General features: G+C 44.1%; 1 pseudogene; it reads left to right on the top strand.

Annotated features, from left to right (window-relative positions):
* Positions 1 to 9,685: 9,685 nt before the first annotated feature.
* Positions 9,686 to 11,221, top strand: LOC137390785 (uncharacterized; annotated as a pseudogene).
* The last annotated feature ends 5,364 nt before the right edge of the window (positions 11,222 to 16,585 follow it).

Raw genomic sequence — 16,585 nt, 5'->3', positions numbered from 1 at the left:
CAAGGCCAGCTACTCCCGAGGAAAGCCTGGAGGACCAGCTCGAAAAGAGTCCACCACCGGATAGGCCTAGGGGACGTCCGAGGAGGAAAAAATCGGAAGAGATGCTCGATACCGCCGCAACGGGAGAAGGGTTGCCAAGAGTTGGAGCTCTGGAAAAACCCCATAGGTCGAGCTACTTCCTACCGGGGAAGGTAGAGAGGCAAGACCTCCTGTTCCTCATAGACACCGGCTGCAACACTAACCTACTCTCCAAAAAGGTGTTCGACAGAATGCCGGAGCGAGTGAGGGTGCAGTTAGAAGAGAATGACCGGTATGGACTCATGGCAGATGGTAGCAAGCTTCAGTTTTATGGACTGATAAGGCTAACCGGAAGGATCAGGGACGTGGCTATAGAGGAGAACTTCCTCGTAAGCCAGATCAGCGAAGACGCTATTCTGGGTATGCCTTTCCTGATCTCCCACAAGTGTCAGATTGAATTCGGCCGACCCGTCATTTCCCTAGGGAATAGGCAACTTACTTGCACCGACAAATACGGGAGGATAATGGTGTCCAACGTTCACGCCTGGAAGAAAGTTACTATCCCTCCCTTGTCAGAGGTAAGAGTGACGGGGAAGATCTCCGCCAGAAATTACGTGCCGATGGGCTTGATAGAGGGCTCTGATCCACACCTACCCGTGGCATGCAGCCTGAACAGGCCTGGAGAGGGTGGTGATGTCACCATACGATGCCTGAACCCCGGACGTCAACCGATAGAGTTGGGCGCCGGACACGTCATTGGCTCATACACGGCTGTGGAAGAAGAGGACATACAGACGGATCTCTGGCCTGGGCCGGAACACGGGAGCCTCGACGAATCAGGAGTGGGGTGTGCCACTGTAAGGACGGGGGAAGCCGTCCCGGGTCACCTGGTTGAGCTATATCAACAGGCCCTCCCAGGATGCCGCCACGAAGGAGAGAAGCAGAGCCTGGCCCATCTTCTGACCAGGTACCAGAACGTGTTTAGCAAGTATGATGGCGACGTAGGAAGGACCGACCGAATCGCCCACAGCATACCCCTGATGGAGGGTGCCAGGCCGGTCAGACAACCCCCCCACCGGTTGGGACCCCTCAAGGAGGCAGAAGCGGACAAACAAGTACAGGAACTACTGGAAAAGGGTTTGATCGAGCCTGCCAATGGGGCATGGAGTTCCCCAGTCGTCATGGTAAAGAAGAAGGATGGCGGATGGAGATTTTGTATTGATTATCGACAGCTGAATGCGGTCACCCAACAGGATGCGTACCCCATCCCTAGGATTGATGAAAGCCTGGACGCCCTGGCAGGAAGCCGATTTTTTAGTACGTTGGATCTGACCAGTGGATACTGGCAAGTACCGCTAGATCCGGACGCTCAAGAGAAATCCGCCTTTGCCACGAGAAGCGGGTTGTGGAAGTGGAGGGTGCTGCCCTTCGGATTGACGTCAGCACCCGCCACCTTCCAAAGACTGATGGAGTCTGTACTTCACGGGCTCCATTGGAAAACCCTCTTGCTATACTTGGATGACATCATCGTAATTACTCCAGACTTCGAGACCCATTTGGCCCGTTTGGGAGAGGTCTTCCAGAGACTCGCCGCCGCGCAGCTGAAACTGAAGCCCTCTAAATGTGAGCTCCTCCAAAGGAAAGTGAGGTACCTTGGCCATGTGGTGAGCCCGGAGGGAGTGTCCACGGACCCGGAAAAGGTAAAGGCAGTGGCCGAATGGCAGACCCCTCGAAATATAAAGGAACTGCAGGCCTTCCTGGGGACCACGGGGTACTACCGACAGTACCTGCGAGATTACGCCACTATTGCCAAGCCACTCACGATCTTGACTAGCAAAGGGAAGCCTTGGAGGTGGGGAGCAGAAGAGCAGCAGGCATTCGAGACCCTCCGACAAGGCCTGATCTCGGCACCGGTGCTGGGGTACCCCAACCCAAAGAGTCAATATACTCTGGACACCGATGCCAGTAATGTGGGAGTGGGGGCCGTCCTGTCCCAGAACCAGGGGGGCAGGGAGACCGTAGTGGCATACTACAGCAAGACCCTCAGCCCAGCCGAACAAAATTACTGTGTGACGCGCCGAGAGCTCCTGGCAGTAGTAAAAGCCGTCAAGCACTTCCGGCCCTACCTGTATGGTCAACAGTTTGTGCTCCGCACGGATCATGCCTCTCTGAGATGGCTGTGTAGGAGGAGGGAGCCGTCGGCTCATGTAGCTCGGTGGCTGGAGATTTTGTCAGAATTCTCGTACCTACTGGAACACCGAGCAGGGGTCAAGCACGGGAATGTCGACGGCCTGAGTCGACAGGTCTGCCCAAACGACTGTCGACAGTGTATCCGAATAGAAGAGCGAGACGGGGGCCCTAGCAAACAGGCATTGCTGGAAGGAGAGTCCGACACCGTGGCCGCAATTAAACTACCAGGAGACCGAAATTTTCGACAGCTGGTACAGAGCCAAATGGAAGGGACACAAGCTGTGGCCAGGATGTACTGGGCAGTAAAAAATGATCAGGAGCTACCAGAGGAGGAGCTGACTCTAGGGAGTAACGAGCTCCGGGTCCTACACAAGAGACGGGAGGCTCTGAGGTTATCTCCAAACGGCGTCCTGGAGGTCAGACTAACGACGGACGGCCACCCCAGATGGTGTACCCTATGTCCTCGGGCGGACCGGAGCCGGGTAATGTGGGACACGCACAGGCTTGCCCACGCGGGGGTTCACAAGACGGTAAAAAGGTTACTACTCAATTGGTATTGGCCGGGACTGAATGCCGACGTGAGACGACTCGTCAAGACGTGTGAGATCTGTCAAGTGGCAAAAACCGGCGGGAAGCACGCAACTAGGAGCAGACACCGATTGTACGCCGGGCGACCATGGCAGAAGCTAGCGGTCGACCTGGTGGGACCAATGCCAGTGACTAACCGAGGGAACAAGTGGATCCTAGTGATTAGCGACCATTTCTCCAGATGGCAGGATGCAATAGCGATCCCGGAGGCAACTGCCCCGGTGGTAGCCACAACCCTGGACGAAAGGGTGTTCTGTTATTTTGGCCTACCCGAGGAATTACACTCCGACCAAGGGGCTCAATTTGAGTCTAAACTCATGGGAGAATTATGTAGTCTATGGAACGTAGACAAAACACGGACTACGCCATACCACCCCCAGGGGAACGGCATTGTAGAAAGAAACAATCGGAGCTTGGGAGATTCCTTGAGAGCCTTGCTCCTGCGCCGTGGGCCTACAGAGTGAGACTTGTTGCTGCCACAGATAATGAGGGCTTTCCGGGGCACTCCCCACTCCGCCACGGGAGAAACCGCGAATTACATGATGATGGGCAGGGAACTGCGATTGCCAGACCAGCTCTCAGACCCCGTTACAGTCATTGGCCAGGCGGTACAGCCCTACGTACTGGAACTGGCCAGCCGGCTGGAGGAAACGTATGAAATTCTCCGAGACCGCCAAATGAAGATCCGGGTGGAGGACGACGAAGAGCCCCCATCGTTTGGGACCGGTGACTTGGTGCTGCTGGTCAACAAGAGACGTAGACGTGGAGAAAACCCCAAGTTACAGCCCAAATATGTGGGACCCTATACAGTCACTAGGTGTAATCCCAACCATACGTACCAAGTAGAGAGACAAGGACAAATCTCAGTACAGAACGAAGAGAGATTAAAACCATACTATGCGTGTCCAGAGGCCGATGGGCGGGCCCCGGCCACTAAGGAACCCTCCAGGAGGCCAAACATGAGGGGTGCCACTGGACGAAGAGAGAGGAGGCTGGAAGAGTTAGGGGAGATACTGCCCGCAGTAGAGTACACTGGAAGGGAGCCTCCCCCGTTAACACGGCAGGAGAGGATGGAACCTCCCCCGGATATGGACAGTGACACGTTCAGGAGACGACTTCTGGAGGTCCTGGCCAGAGAAAGAGAGTCTGCCTCGGGCAGTCACGATCCCAACGGAGGGGTTAGGGAGGCAACAGAGCAAACCGGTATAACCAACGCGGAACCAGAGGAACCAAGTCTCGGGCCCTGTTCCGAACCCCCAGTGGAGCCCCCCGGACAAGAGTTGACGGAAGGAGAGACAGATAATACCACAGTCGACGAGGCCTCCGACTTCGGGGTCACCGAACAAAGGGATCCGCCCCAACCCGAAGTTTCTACACCAGCACCAGCTGAAGAAGAGGTGCGAATAAACACAGAACCCAGGAGAACAGAAAATGGTATGGGAGAAAGACGAGACGGGAGACCACGGCGAATGGCGGGCCCTCCTATCAGATACGGCGAGACTGTGTGCCACCAAATCGACCCTGAAGAAGAAGGACCGGAAGCCAGAGAAAGACAGGCCGAACTCAGGGAACGGTATCAGTCTACCAAAGCTATGGTGGAACAACTGGAGACCTTGATAGAGAGGGAAGGTCTGAGGACGAACTTAGAACTGATGTCTCAATATACAATTCTAAAAGAGTCGGTTGCCGAACTAGAAGAAATGATGGCCGCAAGCCGCCACGGAGGAGGACAACCAGATACAGTCATACCTGACCGAAATATCCCGGGAAAGGGGACAGAGATGGAGGCAGACGAAGAAAACCAAACAGGAGAAGAACCATCCGGCAATGAAGGCCTTCGACAGCAGACTCCGAACGATAGAACAATTCAGGAACGAGAGCACGGTAGGACCGGAAAGCGGCCATCTTATGAAACTGAGACAGCCTCCAGTCACTTCAACCGTTGCGCACTAACGAAGAACCAGCTCTCTCCACAAACCTATATCACGAATATGAGACCAACTCCAGATGAAACCAACGCCATCGGGGATCCAGAACTGCAGGTATTATTAACAGAATTGGACGAGATCTTGGAAGGAACTGAGATAACGGCAGGGAACCAAGACGTCGATCAGGTAAAACTACCTGGGAACAATATAACCAAGGAAAATATCGCACCCATTGCCTATAAGGGAGCGAGGCCAGTAGAACCGGCGATAACCACTACCAGGATGGTGCAAATGATAGGGAACAGGGCGCCCCAGGACAAAGCCAAGCCAAAACAGGCCAGGCAAACTTCTGAGGGCCAGAGTTCCCAAGTCAGGAGCAGAGGTAAACCACTCCAGGGTGGCCCTCCGCTAGAGACTAGCCAGAGGCACCGACTGAATACTCAACCGCGACCAGGACCAGTACAAGCCTGCTCGATAAACCTAACAACGATTCCGATCGATCAGAAAAAAGTGAACGGACCGCCCGAGAGAAGAAAAAGCCGAGAGACCCTCGACGGAGTAGCCGAGGATATCTGGTACTCCCCCACTTCCTACGCAAGGATGGAGGCCGCGGAAGACCGCCAGAAGGGAGAGTGCAGACTCTGTGGTTTCAAAAACAAGGACGGTAGGGTAGTAAGGAGACATATTCGGCAACACTTTTGGCGCTACTGGTTCAAATGTCAGAAAAACTCATCATCATTCTTTAGTATATACAAGCATCAAAAGAAAGCCAAGGATTCCGGACTACACCCTACTATTGTATACCAAGTAGATCAGGAGTGGTACACCGATTTTTGTACATACATGAAATGGACAGAGTACCCCCCGTTTGGAACCTGCCTTCCCATAAAGGATGGGAACGGGTGGGTACGAGGTAGAGGGATGGGGCAAAAACGACCCAGGACAGAGTCACCAGAAGAAAGGGGGTGTACTGAACCGGAGACCCTCCAGGACAACAGGAGAGACGGACCAGCCGACCTCCGCGTCCATTTAAACCGATGCCGAGCCACCGGAGGAAGAGAGGAGCGGGTCCAAAGGCCTTTGTCTCGAGGATACGTAATCCCAAGAGTAAAACGGAGGGAAGCAAGACTCATCAATCCGGAAACAAACATACCGCCTAAGGGAGCTGGGACAGAGATAGCGGGAGAAAGCGAGACTGCCCTGGAGATCCACATCAATGCGGATGACATCGCTGGGGTATACACCGAAGCCGATGGCAAGACCAAGGAACCTACCAGCAACAGGGTAACCAGGGCCATCGAGAACACACGGGCCCGGCGAGAAGAGTACAACCGTAGAGCGGGAAGAGAAGAGGACCAATACCGACGTTATATCCGGATGGCCGAGGAATGCCGGGTAGAAGCTCAGAGGTTGAGAACACAAGCGCGGCGTTTCCACTGAGTTCACTTAATTGTTCACCCCTGGCCGAACAATTGGGGGGGAGAGTGTGGAGGACCGGGACATGCCTGTGTACTAATTACTGCACTCACATATATATCCGCACTGTCGTTTAACCGAACCTCTCGAACTTCCCTTATTGCATGCTTGAACTGCCTTTTTATTATTATATAACTGTATCACTGAACTGCCCTTGTATTACTGAACTGCCTTTTTATTATATAACTGAACTGCCCTTGTATTACTGAACTGCCTTTTTGTTACATAACCATCATGTTGTATCTGGCGATTCCTTTGTGCTATAAATAGATCAGTAGGCGGAGTTAAACGATAGGCGCTGGCTATATAAGCCAGCGCGATAGACAGGCAGAGTTGTGCTTGATTTCACTCATACTTGTGCATACTTGTGTTAAAGATATCGATAATAAACTGCTATATACTCATACGAACTGCTTCTATTGACGCCTGCCTGGTTGGCTCACCGATTGTATAAGCAGACTCAGTGCAACCAACAGACGGAACTGCCAGGGTGACTCTAAGAAGGCTAGGAGGCGATCCACGGCCTTGTCTAGACTCGATCAGGTGTGCCATGGCACTAGAGATCCAGTCTTAAGACCAGCCATTAGTGGATCCAGACTAGCCTGGGATAGAGATCTAGAGGCAGGCCGGGGGTTTGGTTTCAGAGCAAGCCTGACTACTAGATTCTTGTCTTGGACTGACTTGACCGCCACCGGCAGGTCAGTCAGGCCTCGGACAAGGTCCGCCAGTAGCCCAGGTTGCGACTCCCTTGTTAGGACGTAAAGTTGACTCAGCTACCGGAGTCAGATCCTTTACAATATTGCATTTCACTTTTTGCAGGAGGAGAGATATAAACATATAATATTTTCCTTTCATTATTGCTATTTGTTGTATATAATAACACCCACACCCAGTACATTACAGCTGCCATTGCAGTTATCCTATTTGACTGCTAATATTGCATTTCTCAACAATCAGTGCCCTTTCTTTTTCCCAATATCACTTTGGTCGTGGGCTGTATGACAGTGGAATTTCTAGTTATTTTATTATGCCATGTTATGTTGTTTCTTGTCACATTTCATTTGATGTTCAGTACTTTTACTTGCTATCGTACTGTAACTTTTCATACTTTATTGCATTCATAATTATTGTGCTTTGCAAGTTGGTATAGAAATGGTACTGAAATGTTATTTCAGGTTTCACGGTAAAAATAAAGATTGTGAACCGCACACTTAACCAGTGAAATCGTCTCTCTTAAAATCCTGAGTAAATTCAAAACCTAGAGTTTCCAAAAAACTCTACAGTGAAACCTCTAATCAACTGTGAGGACAATTGATAATCCAGTCAGCCACAGTGTAGACAACACAAGAGCTGTTCCGGACCAATAAAGAAAAGATAACTCCAGTCAGCCACAGCGTAGACAACACAAGAGCTGTTCCGGACCAACAAAGAAAAGATAACTCCAGTCAGCCACAGTGTAGGCAACACAAGAGCTGTTCTGGACCCATAAAGAAAAGATAACTCCAGTCAGCCACAGTGTAGGCAACACAAGAGCTGTTCTGGACCTATAAAAAAGATAAATCCAGTCAGCCACAGTGTAGACAACACAAGAGCTGTTCCGGACCTATAAAGGAAAGATAACTTCAGTCAGCCACAGTGTAGGCAACACAAGAGCTGTTCCGAACCTATAAAGAGAAGATAACTTCAGTCAGCCTCAGTGTAGACAACACGAGAGCTGTTCTCGAACTACAAGAAAAGATAACTCCACCCAGTCAACAGCGTAGACAACACGAGAGCTGTACCAGAAACATACATATCAGACAAAGTGAAAAAAAACCCTTGAGCTGAACTACAAACACTAAGATTAACTCATTTACGTTTTAGACATCAGGATCTATGCCTGTATTACATCTTAGCAAAAGTCAGCTGTGAGTATCTGGATAGAACCATTCATTTAAACTAACATTTTACTAATATACATACAATTGGCTATTCTGGATTTAGGTATTATTATCATGCAGTTTTTATTTTAACTTTGCTATATATGTACCTATTTTCTGGCAACCTGTAGCTTGTGACTCACGTCGGCGATTTCTTTGAACAGCGCGCTTTTGGCCATTTACGTCAGAAGGTCTGAGGTTGGGGACGCTTCCGCGATGCCGCATACTGACGACATTGATGGTGTGCATAATGGTATGCTAAGCATAGAATCAATTGATGACGGTGGTGAAAACTTGACTTTTAATGAAACACAGGAAATAGCCAATTCATATATTGATAGGGAATTCAATAGCGCTCTCACTTCCAGTGTAGTCGACGAAAGCATGCGCTTGCGACGAAAGTTAAAACTTTCTAACATTGGGAGAGAAAGCCGAATTTCTGAGTTAAACCTTAAACTAACCAAAGAAATCATGGCTCAGTACAAACTTATTGATAAGGTCCAGCATAATGTAATAAGAGAAACTTCTATTGACACATTGTATGAAATTTGTGACAGCGTTGATGATAGAATTATCGAGACTCATGATATGTATAATGAATTAGTCGCTCTATGTAGTACTGATATGGCATCAAATAAAATGATAGAAACAATAAAGCCCATGTATGATGGCTTTGTGATCACAGCTAATTCTCTGAAAGATTCAGTAGAGGAACACATGGAGACGCTTGAAGAATTGCAACTGCGGGAAGCTCAACAGAAAATTGCTGAAGCCAACAGAGAAATAGAAGAACAAGCAAGGCTGTTTGAGGAGATGGTAAGAGAGAGAGAATCTAGCTCTAACTATCCTTCAACATCCTCTGTAATGCATAGCGTAGAACAAATTAAGAGAGCTTTCAGCCAAACAAAGGAACCTGATTTGCCATCTGTTGAAAGAGACAGACACAACACAACCAGAACCGAACAAGAACAAGCACAATCATGCAGAGAAGTAGCTAGAGTTACTGAGCAGATAGGTGTGAATGTTGACAGCAGAAGAAACCCAACCAGAACCCTACCAGATAAGTCAAAAAGTACCATGTCTACTTCTGACACCACAAAGTCAGAACTACCAGTTGTAGAACAACTAGCAGCCTGCCTGACAGCAACATTTAGAAGTTCACATAAATCCGTAGAACCCAGTGTATTTGAAGGAAATGTCTTAGAATTCAATGATTGGGAAGTAGACCTAGATTCCTACTTTTGTGCTGAACATATAGAGGGTAGCTACAGACTTCGACATCTCAAAAGATTTCTGAAAGGAGAAGCCAAGATATGTGTTGAAGGACATTTCAGCACAAACACAAATGATGTCTATCTGGCAGCTAGAACAACTTTAAAAAAGCCGGTATGGAAATGAACAAAACATAGCTAGGTCTTTCAGAATAAGCTGGACAAGTGGCCAAAAATTGCTTCCAAAGATGGACTAGGCCTGAGAGACTTTGGAGATTTTTTGAGTCACTTAAGGAGTGCCATGCAGTCTGTTAAAACGCTGCAAGTTCTCAACGATTGCATTGAAAATGAAAGGATGGTGGAAAAGCTTCCTGAGTGGCTAAGGCTTAAATGGATAAAAGTAGTAGCAAAAGCTGATTCGGCTAACAAAACTTATCCAGACTTCAAAGAATTTGCAGAATTTATCAATGCAGAAGCCCACATCATGACACTTCCAATATCACAAACAATGATATCACTGAGTCATAAACCAAGCAAACATAATCAGAGTGATAAACCTAGCACAAAAAACAGAGCCATTAAAAGTTTTGCAGCTTCCATTGAACAAAAGAAGGAATGTATTTGTTGCAAATCAACTAACCACAACACTACAGACTGTTACCGTCTCCAAAAAAGGTCCAAACCAGAAAAGGAAGAACTTATTCGAAAGAATGGACTATGTTTCAAATGTTTAGAGCATGGCCACCGATCGACGGATTGTGATAAGAAGATAAATTGTATGAAGTGTAAAAAAGGACATGCCACGGCTAATCACGACTCCAACTACCAGTATGGCAAGGCAACTTCAAACACTGGTAAATCTAATCGAGCTGATGCTGAAACAAAGCCACAAAAAGCAATGAAAGCTCACAGTACCACTAAGGTACTGAAATGTCAAATAACAGAAGCGAACAAGTTAACAAGTATGGCTGTACCTGTTTATATCTCAGCAGGCACAGGTTGTGAAATGCTGGTTTACGCTCTTCTTGACAACATGTCGGGCGCATGTTATGTATCAAAGGATGTAGTAGCAACATTAAAAGCGAGAACTAGTGAAACAGAGAAAAACGTCACTATACACACCATTAACGGACCAGTAACTGAAGACATCGAAAGATTTGATGACATTATGCTGCATGGTTATTTAACAAATAGCTATGCACATATTAATGCCTACAAGCGTGAATACATATATTGTGACAAAAATCAGTTACCCACTAAAGAAAAGGCTGCTAGACTAGACCACCTAAAGAACATAGCAACACAATTCCCACCCTTGATGGACATACCAGTTGGACTTCTAATAGGAATGAACTCCACAGAAGTAATTCAGCCTTTAGAAACAAGGCGAGCAGTCAATGGAAAAATGGGCAAAGCCTACGGATTAAGAACGCTATTTGGGTGGACTATGTGTGGAGGTACACTAGAAACCATCTACAAATCTAGAAAAACAGCCTATAAAGCAGACACGTCCAAAGATGTACGGTTGCTAAATATCTTGGAAAGAGACTTCCAAGACACAAATGAGGATTCATACTTATCTCAAAACGATGTCAAATTTACAAAAATTTTAGAAACATCAACTCAGCAGAATGCAGCTGGAAATTATGTCATGCCTTTGCCGTTCAAATCACCATTACCTATATTACCCAATAACAAGAATCAAGCTGAACATCGTCTACACATTTTGCTGAGAAAGTTCTCCAAAGATTTAGAATACAAATGTGAATACACAACATTTATGAACAACCTGATCAAGGCAGGGCATGCTGAAGAGGCAAAATCGGCAGCTGTGGAGGCTCAAGTATGGTACATACCTCATTTTGGTGTCAGACATAAACAGAAACTTTGAGTGGTCTTGGACGCTAGTTCAAAGTTCGATGGAGTCTCATTAAATGACATGCTGTTACCTGGATCAGATAACATCAACTCCTTACTTGGCATACTAATCAGATTTCGACGAGAGCCTGTAGCAATAACATGCGACATTCAGCAAATGTACTACAACTTTCTGGTAGTTCCGGAGCACAAAGACTACTTGCGATTTCTGTGGATGAGTGATGAGGGTGAGGTCAAAGAGTTTAAAATGAATGTTTACCTGTTTGGTGCAACAAACCCTAAGATTGATGACAAAGGTATAATTTGTGTTGGTGGGAGAGCTAGTGCTTCAACCCTGAACCATCAGCAGAAATACCCTATTATCATTCCTAAGAACTCTCACCTAGCATATCTTTTGACAGTGCATTACCATAAACAAATATCACATTTAGGAAGGAGAAGCACACTCGCAGCAATTAGAGATGCTGGAATATGGATGGTAAATGGAACTGGTGGGGTAAAGCGCGTGCTTAACCAGTGTGTAGGCTGTGCTAGACTAAGAAAGGCACCAGAGACACAACTTATGGGAGAACTCCCCAAAGAAAGGATGGAGGCTACTCCTCCATTCACAAACATTGGAATCGACACCTTTGGACATTATTACGTGAAGGACAAGCGCACAGAGCTGAAAAGATGGGGACTTCTGATAACCTGTCTCTACTCTAGAGCAGTTCATATAGAGGTCTTAGACGACATGAGCGCAGACACTTTAATACAAGCCCTGAGATGATTTATGGCTTTAAGAGGGCGCGGTCAAACAATATATTGTGAAAATGGAACTAATTTTGTTGGAGCAAAGAATGAGATTGAAAAGCAACTAGAGATAACCAGTAAGGAAACTAAGCAATACTTGCTAGAGAACCACATTCATTTCAAATTCAACTCACCTGAGGCAAGTCATCAAGGAGGAGCCATGGAAAGAATGATACATTCGGTTAGAGCAGTACTAAATGCAATGACCTTTAAGCTGAAAAACAAACTAGACATCAAGACCCTAAAAACTTTTTTTCTATGAAGCAGGGAATATCATCAACAGTAGGCCCCTGACCACCACCTCGACAAGCGATCCCAAGGATCATGTGATTACACCTAATCATATCTTGACCATGAAAAGTCAATCATTACTGGCACCACCGCCTGGAAACTTCACCGAAGATGATTTGTATAGCAGCAAACGGTGGAAGATAGCCCAAGCAGCAGCAGAAGAGTTCTGGAAAACAGATTATCTAAACAGCATAACAAGTCGTCAGAAATGGACAAGGACGAGACCAAATGTCAACAAAGGAGACATTGTCAATGTCAAAGACAACCAGACAGCTAGAAATAATTGGAAGCTAGGTAGAGTGACTGAAACTATTTCAGGCTCAGATGGCTTGATGCGCAACCTGAAAATCAAAATAGGGAACCGATTTCTTGATAAAAAAGGGTTACCCATGCACCCTCCAACTGTTCTGCAGAGGTCAGTACACCGTGTAGGAGTTTTGCTGAGTACTTAGATTAGCAACTATATATCATGTAAGATTATTCATTATTAATAATTTAGTGTGAATTAATTAACAATCAATAAACCAAAAACAAACAACAAACAAACTACGTATTACAATAAATTTAGATGGGAGTGTAGGAAAATTTTATTAGATTAACATTCCTGGAGTTGAGGCCAAGTCAAATTGGCCTAATACGTGATGACCAATGATAGTTGCCGGCCTTGAGTCGTAAGCTAAGGTTTTGCTCAACTCATAGCGTGACGTTTTCTAACTTCTGTAGAAGGCAGTCAGATTTGAATAATTGCTCTTAATTATTAAGTTGTCATATGCTAACGGATTATTTATTAGAGATTACAGGTTAGTTGCATATGCTATTTTATTTTATTATGCCATGTTATGTTGTTTCTTGTCACATTTCATTTGATGTTCAGTACTTTTACTTGCTATCGTACTGTAACTTTTCATACTTTGTTGCATTCATAATTATTGTGCTTTGCAAGTTGGTATAGAAATGGTACTGAAATGTTATTTCAGGTTTCACGGTGAAAATAAAGATTGTGAACCGCACACTTAACTAGTGAAATCGTCTCTCTTAAAATCCTGAGTGAATTCAAAACCTAGAGCTTCCAAAAAACTCCACAGTGAAACCTTCCTCTAATCAACTGTGAGGACAATTGATAATCCAGTCAGCCACAGTGTAGACAACACAAGAGCTGTTCCGGACCAATAAAGAAAAGATAACTCTAGTCAGCCACAGTGTAGACAACACAAGAGCTGTTCCGGACCAACAAAGAAAAGATAACTCCAGTCAGCCACAGTGTAGACAACACAAGAGTCGGTGTGCTGAATACGTCGGAATAACAAAAATGCCATGGACCTATAATGATTGTAGGAATCCGAGATGCCTAACCAAATGGATTATTTACTTCTGGCTGTAGCTGAGATATTGATGTAGCAGACAGACTAAATGAGGTGAGGTCTAAAATAAAATATGAAAAGCAATTTATTGAACTTTGTTCGGACCTCTCCGCATATATTTTACCAATCTCAACCCAACAGGTCTTCAAAAAAGAGAACACTTCAGTCTGAAAACAAGTAACTGTTATCACCCTATTTTTTATTGAAAATTAAAAAGTACTATATCATTTACTTACAGTTAAATGACACGCTTTCTAAATATTGAAAGCTTTTTTGGCACAGCTGTGAAAATGTGAAGAAATCATAAAATGGCAGGTAGGTATATTGATAAATCCCACTTTTGTCGTTGTGTGTGTCTGTTAGTCCACGTAAATGCTACACGTTTCCACATTTTTTAGCTCGTTCCATCCAGACTTCACACATATATGCTCCTTGCTTTCTGCATGGTCACCAAAAATATTTGGTTTTAACAATGTCTGGTTTTTAAGAACCATCCTCTCAAACACCAACCTGTGGGCTAGCTGAATGAAAATAAATGAAATCTTGGGCATCGCCAGGCTTAATGGTAGTATTTTGTAATATCTAGAATCTATTCTTCAGACATGAACATACTAATTTACATGACGATTTCAATTTCTATTAGAATGTTAAGATGACCTATCTTCCAATTCTGCTTGTCGTGAAGTAATTCTTTTTTCAAATACTCAAATGATTATTGCTTCAGGTTATATGTTTTTCACAAAAAATCTACAGCGAATAGCTAATTTTGGCAATAACATAATTTTGGTAGTGGAACAATATGGCCAACTGCGGCAAAGTGATGCCAAATTTTAGCCCATCAATAAGTACACCTGCTACATTACTAAGCTGAAGCATTTATGAAATCTATTTAGAGCTAAAACTATAACTAACCTTATAAGGTCAACAAACTGTCTATACATAAAATTACCTTCATGAGTTACATATTAACATCTGTTACTAATAGTGACCGTGTTCCTCTTCTTATTTACAATTGCAGAATTAGAATTATTATATTATTAATTTAGAGTTATTCCATGAGAAACTGTAATGGTTTATAAATATTTATATATGTATGCAACTGCAATGAAAGTATATGACAAAAGTAGCTAACTATTGTTCTATGTATTCTAGGAATACGTAGATTCTATATTCAGATATATCTAGATACATAAGAATTCTATAGATACTATTTGTGCATCATCTATAATATGTTTGCTCGACCTTTAATAGCATTATAACATTCTGTTTAAAATTAAGGTTTAAAATTAAAATTTTAAAAGTTTTTAAAATTATAAAATTAAGGTCCATTTAAACCATTCAATAAAAATACAGTTTACTTTTTTAGCTCTACTATCAGCGCCATTTCTGTGTTCTCTGGAGCTAAGAATTTTTTATAGTTCCCTTGCCGACAAGGGGTTAAACTCAGCGGCTAACAAAACTAAATGGCAAACTAAACTCGGCAGCGGTTAAACTAAACTTTGGCGGCCAGTCTTTGGGAAATATGAACACTTTTAGCTTTTAGGAGATGCTATTGAAGGAACTAGTGTGTGAATGACAAAAAAGGATGGTTGCCTTAGCTACTCCGTGGTTTTATATTCAACTACTGTAAACTATTACCCTCTTCCGTTCATCAATGCTGAAGATGGATTATTAGTCACTAGTAAACCTTGTTTAAATTTTGCATCTAAACAAATGTACCAATTTAGCAAAAATAATTCAGCGTAAAAAAATATTTTTATTGCTATCGTACTACCAAAGCAAAGATATAGCCACTGTTGAGATTATAAGACATGGTTACACATTGTTTTATAGGCAATTGTTGGACTTGATGCTTACATTCCATAAAACACTAGCACACACCAGCCAGGAAACAATCGTCATCCAACCATGAAAGGTAAGTAAAATTAGCGACACTATGTCCAAGGAGCTAGATAATGCACAAAACGAGCTGTAAGCGCTCTTAATTGTGCTGTCATATTAAATGTGCAATGTTAAATAATAAATATAAATAAGAAAAACTCGCCGCGCATCTGATATTCTTTTCTACAGATAAAGATACTACCGATCAGCTTAATTCTGTGCTTGGTTATAGGTGTTTGCAAGTGCGCAAAAAAGCAAATAACTATACGGAGTGTTAGATAGTAAGCATGAAATTTGATAACGATCCCAAAATAATTGAGAACTTGGCAAGTCTTTGGGTTATGCTAACTGTAGTTATATCCCTTCAGTAAGGAAATGAATGAGTGCATAAATCACGAAAAGGCCTTTAAAAAAATCTATGCTAATATAAATGTAGGTAATACATAATCTAAGTTTATATAGGTATTAAGCAAACTTCATGAGATGCGCTTTGGCTGTAACATTGGTTTCAATAATCACAGTAACATAGCGTCAAGTCTAATATGTAGCCAAATGAGTATTATGGACTGAGAACACACTTTCTTCTGCTACACATTATTTAATGAGAAGTTTAAAGTGGGCTAACTCAATTTTTTATTTTATAACAAAAAATGCAGCATATCCAGGAATTCTAAAACATGTACACAATTGCTGTCTTGGTATGTATAATGGCTGCAATGCCTGTTATCTAAATTTGAACCCAAATTAATTTTTAATATATTTCTCCCTTGTGACTGGATATTATGCAATATCTTCCTCACTTGGCTTGATAATCATGCAGTCCTAATATAGTTTTGCGTATACATGTACGTAAAAATGTGAAATATTTCCTTGTAACAGTTGTACAGCTATATTTTGACTTAAACAGACTTCATTTTCTTTTCAACAGTTTTGAGAAAGAGTGTTCCTCTGCCCCACCGCCACTTTTTATCAATAGTTACCTTCATCGGAGTAACCTTCATCGCAAGCATCTTCATTGGAGGCACTGTCATTAGAGCTATCTTCATTAGAGC

This window comes from Watersipora subatra, chromosome 3 (assembly GCF_963576615.1).
Source record: "Watersipora subatra chromosome 3, tzWatSuba1.1, whole genome shotgun sequence".
Lineage (NCBI taxonomy): Eukaryota > Metazoa > Bryozoa > Gymnolaemata > Cheilostomatida > Watersiporidae > Watersipora > Watersipora subatra.
This window is presented reverse-complemented; position numbering and strand designations above follow the sequence as displayed.